This window comes from Sminthopsis crassicaudata, chromosome 1 (genome assembly GCF_048593235.1).
Source record: "Sminthopsis crassicaudata isolate SCR6 chromosome 1, ASM4859323v1, whole genome shotgun sequence".
In the NCBI taxonomy this organism is placed as follows: domain Eukaryota; kingdom Metazoa; phylum Chordata; class Mammalia; order Dasyuromorphia; family Dasyuridae; genus Sminthopsis; species Sminthopsis crassicaudata.
In genome coordinates, this window is record NC_133617.1 from 672,106,328 (window position 1) to 672,116,799 (window position 10,472).

Genomic DNA, 10,472 nt, shown 5'->3' on the forward strand with positions numbered 1-10,472 from the left:
CACTCAGAGCAGATTCCTGGAAGGTAGGTCAGATAGATTACAGGACTTGGAGTCAGCAACAACAGCATTCAAATCTTACTTCCCTTTCTTATTGGCTATGTGACCCCGAACCAGTCATTTAACCACTCTGCCTCAGTTCCCTCATCTGTAAAAGGTAGGTTTGGACGAGTGACTTCTTACGTCCCTTTCAGCTATAAACTTGTGATTCCTATGATCTACTTAATTTCAAAACAACTCAGAAAACATCTGTGGAATGGAAATAGGGAAAGGGAAGGAAGGACAACAATCAATAATTCATATCCCAGAGTACTTTATAGTTCAATAATCACAGTGATATGTATAAAGCAATGTAAAGTTTACAACAAGCAGACAAATAGTATAATATAATTTTTTTCATTTTACAGATGAGGAAACCAAGGCTGAGAGGGAAAAAATGATTTTTTTTTGGTCAAATTCACAAGTAAACAGCCAGGGAAGCTAGTTCTGCTGATTCCCAAGTACCTGTCCTCAGGGAACCCACAGTCTAGCTGGGAAGACAAGCTCAACAGAGAAGGAAACTAAAATAATAACCACTGATTTGAATAACAGTTCAAGGCAGTAGAGGAGATGTCACAAGGGCAAGCATGATTAATTGCTCAATGAATCATACAGATAATAATTGTTCTAAGATGTCAGAAGGGAGAGAAGCTGCTTCGGGCTGGGGAAAAATACAATCCAATTCAATAAAGCTTTTATAAATACCTACTATGTGCAGGGTCTTGTGCAAGTTGCTGGAGATAAAAAAGACAACACCCTCAAAATATTCTCTACTTTTAAGAAGTTTTTGTTTGGTTATACAATATGAAAATAACTAAGTAAGCATAAAATAGGGTGAGTCACAGAGGAGGCTGCCATTTGAACCTGTCTTTAAAGGGTGACTGTAACTGGAAGAGACAAAGATGGACAGGAAAGACGCAAAAGCGGAGAAGTGGGAAGCATAAGAGTCACCAGATATCAGGGCTGAGGGCTGGTTCTTAGAGACCACCTCTTACAACTCTCTCCTTTTGGAGATAAATAAACTGAGGCTTAAAAAGGAAAATGGACTTGGTCAATGCCACACAGCAATGTCCAAAAATACAAAGAACAGAAGGGACTTTATAGATATTCTTTTTTAGTCCCCCACCCCAATTTTTTTACAGATGAGAAAACTGAGGTTCAGAAAAGGGGAAGACAGGGAGGAAAGGAATAAACATTTATCTACTTACTACATGCTTTAAAAAGATCATCTCATAATTGTGAAAATATGTATAGAATAATTGCATATATTTAACATATATTGGATTACTTGCTATCTAGGGGAAGAGGATGAGGAGATGGGAGAGAGAAAAAATTTGGAACACAAGGGTGTTTGTTGCAAGGGTGAATGTTGAAAACTATCTTTGCATATATTATGAAAATAAAAAACTATTATTTTTTTAAAAAGATCATCTCATTTGATCTTCACAATAGCCCTGCAGGATAGGTTCTGTGATTATCCTGATTTTTGGATTTTGGGGAGAAATTGAGGCAGATAGCATTTAAGCCCAGGGTTTAGCAAATTTTTTTTACTAAATTTAGTAAATGTCTAAAATTTGAATTGAAATGATTGATGAAATTGAAATGAGAAAGGATGTCATTTCTAAGTGTGAGAATTGACTGATGAGATAGAAGACAGTGCAGAATCTTGGGAGATACATTGAAAGGGTGAGTGGAAAAAGGAGAAGCATTGAAGAAATCAAAAAGAATACTCAGATGAGTAGGGGGACATCAGTACTGGGTAGCATAGCATAATGTAGCATTTGATTTTTTTCACATTATTTATTTCTAACATTCATTTTTTAAATTTTTAAGTTCTGAATTCTCTCCCTCCCTCCTTTATGTCTCCCATTCATTGAGAAGGAAAGCAATATGATATCAATTACATATTGAAATCCTGCAAAATATATTTCCATATTAGCCACGTTGCCAAAACCGGGGCCGGGGAGCGGGGAATAAAGTGAAAAAATTATACTTCAATCCCTATTCAGAGTTCATCAGTTCTCTTTCTGGAGGTAGATAACATGAGTCTTTGGGAATTGTCTTGGATCATTGGGTTGGTAAGAGGGACCAAGTCTTTCATAGTTGATCATTGTAACAATATTGCTATACTGTATACAATATTTTCCTGGTTCTTCTCACTTCCCTTCACATGAGTTTATATAAGTCATCACAGGTTTTTCTAAAACCATCTTGTTCACCGTTTTTTTTAATAGCACAATAGTATTCTATAACCATCATAGACTACAACTTGTTTGACCATTTCCTAACTGACAATGCAGCATTTTGGAAGTCAAAAGAAAAGAGAATTGTGTAGAAGAATGAAGAGGTCACCTATGTTAAATTCTCCTAAATCTCTCTCTCTCCCCCACAGTACCTAATGCTGATACTTAACCAAAGTCCTATGTCAGTATATCTGTCTGCCATTTATAATTTCTCCATCACTAAAATGAAAGATTTAGGTTATTTCTTACGTCTCTTCCATCTCTGTTCTCTGATTCTATGACTTGCACCTCCACCGTTTCCTCTCCAAAATGTGCATCTCTCCTCTAAATCAAATAAGTTCTGTTCATTTCAATGCAATCCAACAAACATTTATTAAAATCAACTATCTCTTCAAATGTGGAATCAGACACTTAACAGTTCCTAGCTGTGTGACCCTGGGCAAGTCACTTAACCCCAGCCTCAGGGAAAAAAAAAGAAATAAAGAATAAGAAAAAAATCAACACCTCAGAGATCCTGAGCTTAAACACTGGGTCTACAAAATGACTTATTTCTTGCACTGAAGGAACTTATAATTTTGAAGAAGGATTTAAAAGAATGAATATACACCAGTGGAGATGACAGACGGCAGAGACAGAGAGATGGAGACAGAGAGAGGCGGAGAGACAAATAGAGAGGGGGGAGGAGGGAGGGAGAAAGAGAGAAAGACAAGGAGGAAAGAAGGAAGAGACACAATGGAATTGGAATAAAGGAGAAAAAAACGTTCTAAAAAAACCTGAGGGAGAAGATTTTAGCAAGTGAGAATGGCATGATCAGGGAACATTTTGTGGATGGGATAACACCTGACTTGGTTTTTTGGTGGAAACGATTTTTTAAAATTAAGTTTAAATTGTTATTCTGAATTTAATTAACAAACAGGATGATTTTCATATATAAGGAACAAAGAGAAATTGAATATGAAACCATGATCTCATCACCCACAGCTTGTTTTCTTAGAAAATATATTCAATTCATCATGTTAGCTCCAGAGCTAAAGGGATCTCACTCTTTTGTGTTGACCTCTGACCCTCTTCTGAGCTCTTCCCTGAATTTTCTTTAAGTGCTTCATTGATGCTTTTTTAAAAATCCCTCTCCTCGCCATCAATATTACTACTCTTTGTCTTCTACTACCAATCTCCTTCCAAAAAAAAACCCCAAACAAAACCTCTCTCTTGTAACAAGTTAGCATAGTCAAGCAAAACAAATCCACCCTTTGGCCATGTCTGAAAATGGATGTTTCATACTGTTCTTCTAATCTATAACCTCTCTGTCAAGATGTAGGCAGCCTGTTTTATCATCAGTCCTCTGGAATAGCAGTTGTCAGATATCTTAAGTCTTTCAAAATTATTTTGCTTTACAGTTTCATGGTCATTATTTAAGGAAACAGCCAGGTGGCACACTGGATAGAATGACCCTTAGCAAGTCACTTTATTCCTGTCTGCCTCAGTTTCCTCATCTGGAAAATGAGCTGGTATAATGAAATGGCAAGCCCCTTCAGTATCTTTGCCAAGACAACCCCAAACGGGATCATGAAGAATAAAACATATCCGAAACAAGTGAAAAACAAGAAGCTACTGTATTACTTAATCTTCTGTTTCCTACTCATCTCATTCACATAAGACTTCTCTGAATCTATCTTATTCATAATTTCTTAGTATTTATATAGCACTTTAAGGTTTACAAATATCCTTGTGTATAATCTCTTTTATATATATATATATATATATATATATATATGTATATATATATATATATATATATATATATATATATAATTTGATCACCACAACAACTCTGCAAGATACATACTATTATTTTATAGATGAGGAACTGAGACTGAGAGGTTAAATGGTTTTCACAGTATCATATATAGTAACTATCTGAGGCAGAATTTGAACTCAGATCTTCCTGATTCCAAGTCCAGTGCTCTTTTGACTGTGTCAACTGGCTGTCTCTCATCATTTCTGAACAAGTAATATTCCATTACATTCATATACTAGAATTTGTTCATCCATTCCCCGATTTATAGATATTCCATTAGTTTCCAATTCTTTGCTGCCATAAAAAAGTGTTGCTTTGAATATTTTTTCTACATTATGGGTCCTTTCCCTGTTTCTTTTCTCTCTTTGGGATATGTGTCTAATAGTGGAATCACCGACTTAAGTGCTGTGCACAGTTTAGTGATTTTCTGGGAAGAGTTCCAAATTGCATTCCTGAATGGTTGGACCAATTCATAGCTCCACCAACAGTGCATTAGTGTGCCTGTCCTCCCACATCCTCTCCAACAATTGCCATTTCACTTTTTCATCATCTTTACCAGTTTTATGAGTGTGAATGTTCAGAGGCAGGAGGGAGCAGGAATATCACTGAACCACTAATAGTTCGATTTGATAGACCATAGAATGTTTGAATGAAAGTAACGTGGGAAAAGAAAGAGTAGGTTAGATCAAATATTGGAGGGCCTTGAATGGCAGGTGGAGAAGTTGTGTGTTTTATTCTATGTCAATGGGAAGCCACTCGGGGTTTTTGAGCAGGGGAGTGACATGAATGAGACTAGAGTATTAAGAATATTAATTTGGAAGTATGTCAGATGGATGGATTAGAAGTGGGGAGATGGGAAGGGGAAAGAGGCTGGGAGGCTAGGTAAGGGGCTTTTTTGGTAACTGAAGTAAGAGGTGATGAGATCCTGAGCTAGGTTTCTAATATAATGGCACGTCTATCTGTTTGGAGGAAGGGGAAGGAAAGAGAGAACAGAATGTGGTCCCGCCCCAGCTTCCAAAAACCTAAGGTCCAGCCCTAGACAAAACACAAATGTAGAAGGGGAAAATGTGTGAAGAAAGGCCTTTTAAGGATGGTTATGAGGGAGGAAGGAGACATATTTAGTAAGACCAAATCCATTTCTCCATCACCTTCTTTAAACTAGACAATCAAGAAATCAGTAAATCAACTCTGATTTTTCCCCTGAGGCAATTGAGGTTAAATGACTTGCCCAGAGTCACACAGCCAGGAAGTGTTACGTGTCTGAGGCTGGATTTGAACTCAGATCCTCCTGACTTCAGGACCACTGCTCTATCCACTGCACCACCTAGCTGCCCCTCAACCCCTGATTTCTAGTTGGAAGTAAGCACAAATGATTCCCATGTCTCTTAGTGTAAGGGGCTCTAGAGGGCTATGGCTAGGATATTTGTACCACATCACAGTACTGTTTATTAGGGCATCCATGGTTTTGTGGCAAACAGGGAAAACTTACAGAAATGCCTGAGGACAGAGTAGAAACCATGCCCTCCTCTCCCTGCTTACCCTTCGCCTTCATCCTTCCCCATCAGCACCATCAACTCTCTTCTGCCAGGCCAGGCTCAGGAATCCCGCAGCTCCTGTACCTATTTCTGGAAAAGAGGAGGGAGAAAGGGGAATGGAGCTGGAGTGCCCCCCTAATCCATAATCATTAGCTGATTTTCATGAGCTCATTAGGGGAGGCACAGGTGACTGCACTCACGACCTCACCACTTAATCATTCCTTGCATCTTTAAAAATACATGGCAATGTCCTCTTCGTGCTTAGAATTATCAACAGGGACAGTGCCCCAAGCCCAGCTCCCCTGGCCTGCTTACTGTGACTCCTCCCAAAGGTGCTCACCACCTTCTGCCTCTACTCTAGCTGACTGTACACCATACCTCTCTCACCCAAAGTTTTCTATCCTCAGAATTTTTTTTCTCTATCATGCTCTTGTCTCCTCCCTCTACAAACTTCTCATCCCTCTTCATCTTTGTGCATTACCCCCAGTCAATATCCCTACATTTGGCCAGACAGGAAACATCTGGGATATAATTAACATCATGGACCACAGAACTTTAGGACCAGAAGGAAGTCATCCATGGAAAAGATGCTAGATTTGATGTCAGAGAACATGGCTTTAAATGTATTATCTGGGTGATCTTAGACAATACATAATACAATACAAACTTAGAAAGAGGAAGGGACTTGGCTTGGTCACCCAGTGAATTAGTGATCAAAAGAACCAGGACTAGAATCCAGGAATTAGAACCCTGAGTTCTTTCTACTAGATGGTGTAGCCTTCCTTGGAGCTGGAATTAGGACATATTCAGCTTGGAAATCACAAAGCCTCCTTCCAAGGGTATATGGGCATTGAGATAACTCTACATGATCAAGGCTTTTGGGAGGCATGAAGTCTGGATAAGGCAGGCCAGATTGGACTTGGGTAGGTGAAGACTTAGGTCCTGCCCTGGGGGAATTTCCAGGTGGGGAGACAAGACACAGAGTGATGAGCAAAAATCCCAGATGTGACAAGTATTGAGTGAGAATCATAGAAAATCAGAGGAAGAAGAGATCAGTGTGAGCTGGGAGAAAAAGGAAAGCTTCTTGGAAGAAGTAGGATGTCAGCTGGACTTTGAAATATGAACAAGATGTGATTGGCAGAAAGGACAGGGAGCAGATTCCAAAATGAGAGCACAATGTGAGCAAATAACAAACATCTGACATTTATATAAGACAAGGTTTACAAAGCATTTTATGTGTGTGTGCATATACATAGATATTTATATAAATGCATGCATGCATATACATATATGCATATGTATATATGTGTGTGTGTGTGCATATATATATATATAAATATGATCCTCCTTACAACCCTGAGTTAGTTACTAAAGATATCATTACCCTCATTTTATAGATGAATTATCAGAAAGTTTACCTTCACCCTTAGTAGTCACTCAATTACTAAGTGTTAAACCACATTTCAACCTGAGTTGTGCCTGACTTTAGGCCTAGTACAGTCTCCACTGCCATCTCTAATGGCATGGGAAAAAATGCTTGAGATGGAGGAGCTTGTTGGGAAGAAACTGAAGACACAGATTTTGATTGATTGGACATTATTTGGAAAGAAAAGAACGTGAGAAACTGATATTTTATAAATGTTGTTTGTCCTTTGTTTCAGCAATCATTGACATCATGGGATATGGTCTTGACTTGCTCATGATTTGGATTTAAGTGGGGCAGAGTTGTACAAGGTCATCAGTCTCCCTCTTTCTTCCAGAGTCATTCAAAATCCAGTGTTAACACGAAAGTCAGAATGACTGGCAATGGCCCAGGATACAGTGGATGGCAGCTTTGATATCTGACCAAGTTCTAAGAGCTCCACAGAGCCAGCTTGGGCCACCTTCATGATGATTGGATCAAATTGTTCTCAACTGCCCAATCCACTTGGAGAAGTCTATTTTATAAATGCAATCACTAGATGAAGGTGTGGGAGTGTTCAACCAATTGCCTTCTCTTGCCATTAGCAGGGGCAGGTGCATGTTGGCTGTCAATCATCCATAGACTTTTCCTTTCTGAACAATATTCTCCCTGGTGTGTGTACCCCCAGTCCCTTATGTAAGAGTTCTTAACCTTGGTGGTGCCATAGGTCCCTTTTGAAGAATGATGGAGCCAAAAGACCTCTTTCAAAATATTGGTTTTAGATGCCTAAAATAAATAGGATCACAAAGAAAACCAAGTTATCGACAATATTCTTAAGTTCCAAAGTCCAAGTTAAGAATCTTTGCTCTAGATATGTTGGCTGTGTCCCCACCTACTGGTTATTGGACTTCCTTTCATTCATTGACACTGCCAAGTCAAGTCAACAAGCATTTGTTAATTCTTGAATATGTGCTAGACATTGTGCTAAAACACTGGGGATACCAAGAAAGGTAAAAAAAGAAAGAAAGAAAACAATAAGCTAACAGTCCTGCCCTTGAGGAGCTTGCATTAAATTGTGTGGAATATAATGTGTAATAACTCAGTAATACTCTATGTAATATGTACATATATATTATATATCCTATATTCTGCACATGTGTGATAGCTATGTGTGGGTAGGAGTGGAGAGAATGGGGAGAGCAGAAGAGAGAGACAGAGGAGAGGGAGAGGGAGAAAGATAGGAAAAAAGATGAGAATAACAAGAACAAGAACAAGAAGAAAAGAAAGAAGAGGAGGAGGAGGTGAAGGAAGATGAGGAGGAAAAGGAGGAGGAGGAGGAGAAGGAAGAAGAAGAAGAGAAGGAAGAGGAGGAGGAGGAGGAGGAAGAGGAGGAGGAGGAAATGATAGAAATTTCTCTAAAATGGGGATGAGCATTTTCAGTTGAGGGGATTGGAGAAGGACTCCTGGAATGGGTAAAATTTGAGCTAAATCTTGAAGGAAGTTAGGGAAATTAAGAGAGGGAAGCAAAATAGTCTAGAGTAGGAGACGGTCCTTGGAAAGACACAGAAATGTCTGGGGAACGACAGTTAGCCCAACATTGCTGGAACATAGAGTATTTGGAGGAGAGTAAGGTATAAAAAGATTGGAAATAAAGAATGAAGCCATGTTATAAAGAGCCTTAAATTCCAAACAAAGGATTTATATGTAATTCTGGAAAAATAATAGGGAGCCAGTGAAGTTCATTGAGCCAGGAAGTAATGTGATCAGACCAGTGATTTAGCAAAATCATTCTGGCAACTAAGTAGAGGCAAGAAGACCATCTAGAAGACTATTGTAATAGTCCAAGTAAGAGGTAATGAAGAGAGTAGGGGTGGGGAGACAATGTGAATGGAAAGAAGCGGAGAAGTATATAAGAGAAGTGAAAATAGATGGAAATGACAAGATGTGGACTGGATAAGTTTGAGTGAGAAGTTCAAGATGGTACCTAAAAAGTATGCACAAGAAAAAAAAAAAAAGATGGGTACCAAGATTTTTGGAAGGTAAAATAAGGGAAGGGTTTGGGGAGGAAGAAGGGGTGCAATCATGAGTTTTGGACATGTTGAATTTGAGATGCCTTCTAATATCCAATTCAAAATTTCCAAAGGGCAATTGATTATGCAGGGGTGAAATTCAGAACAGACACTAGTCAGTCAGTTGATGCTCATTCATTAAACACCAGCTGTGCGTTAAGCACTAGAGATATAAAGAAAGGGCTAAATAGAAACAGATGATAGAGATCACTTATAATAAAATAGCCAGGAGGTTATGACCTTCTTACATGTACCCCTTCCTCTTGCCAAGATCAATACGGAGAATTGCCCTGTACCAAAGGGTGTGCTGGAGTCAGCTCAAACTGGTTCACCAGAGCTGATTATTAAATTTTCAGTGTGATCATTTACACCTTGGAAATTGGCAAATGCTATTTATATGTAGGGACTTAATTTATCATATTATGCATTTCTACACTTAAGAAAGTGATGGGGAAACTGTTAACAATACCAGATTAAACTTACATGTGTGCTTAACTCCTCCTTGCTAAATTTTGTAAAACAAATACAAGCAAAAAAGAAAGATAGTTCCTGTCTTGAAGGGACTCACCTCCTGAGGAAGGGGAAGTTGGAGAGTCACCTGGCCCCAGCCAGGACAAGACCCCAGAGGAGTGCAGGGAATTGAAGTGCACAGGATTGGCATAGTGCCACCTTAAATGGAGGTTCTAGAATAAATTATTCCAAGAAAAAGACTGTAGAGGTAGGAGCCTTGACGGTAGGAAGATGGCCCCTGGGGCAGAATTCCACTATCATGTTAATGTTAGGATGATAAACAGGACCTGATGAGATTACAAAGTGAGATTATAGATTCTAGAAAAGAAAAGGGCCCAAGATAGAATATTGGGGGGACACCCGAGATTAGTAGGTGTGACCTGCAGTAAGACCTGACAAAGGAGACTAAAGAGTTTGGAGTTTAGAAACCTGGAGAGAACAATGTTACAAAAATCCACTGAGAAAGAATCTAGAAGAAGAGGTGATTGATATTTTAAAGGGATGCAGAGAGGTAGAGAAGGATGATCGGGAAGAGGCCATTTTATTTGGTAATGAGATGGCTGGTAACTTTGGAGAAGTCATTTCAGTTAAAAAATGGCATCAGAAGCCAGATTGCAGAGGATTTAGATGAGAATGAAAGGAGAGGAAATGGGAGAACCTAAATGAAGATGGTTTTCTCAAGGAGTATGACCCAGGATGATAGCAAATGAAGAGAATAGGATCAAGTGAGGGGTTTTTTGAAGGACACAGGAAACTTGGGCCTGGGTATTAGGAGCAGGGAAGGAACTGGTCTACAAGGTACGAATGAAAGTGAGAGAAAGGCATGACAGCTGGGACAATCTGCTGGAGAAGTTTTGAGAAAATAGGAGCATGAGCACG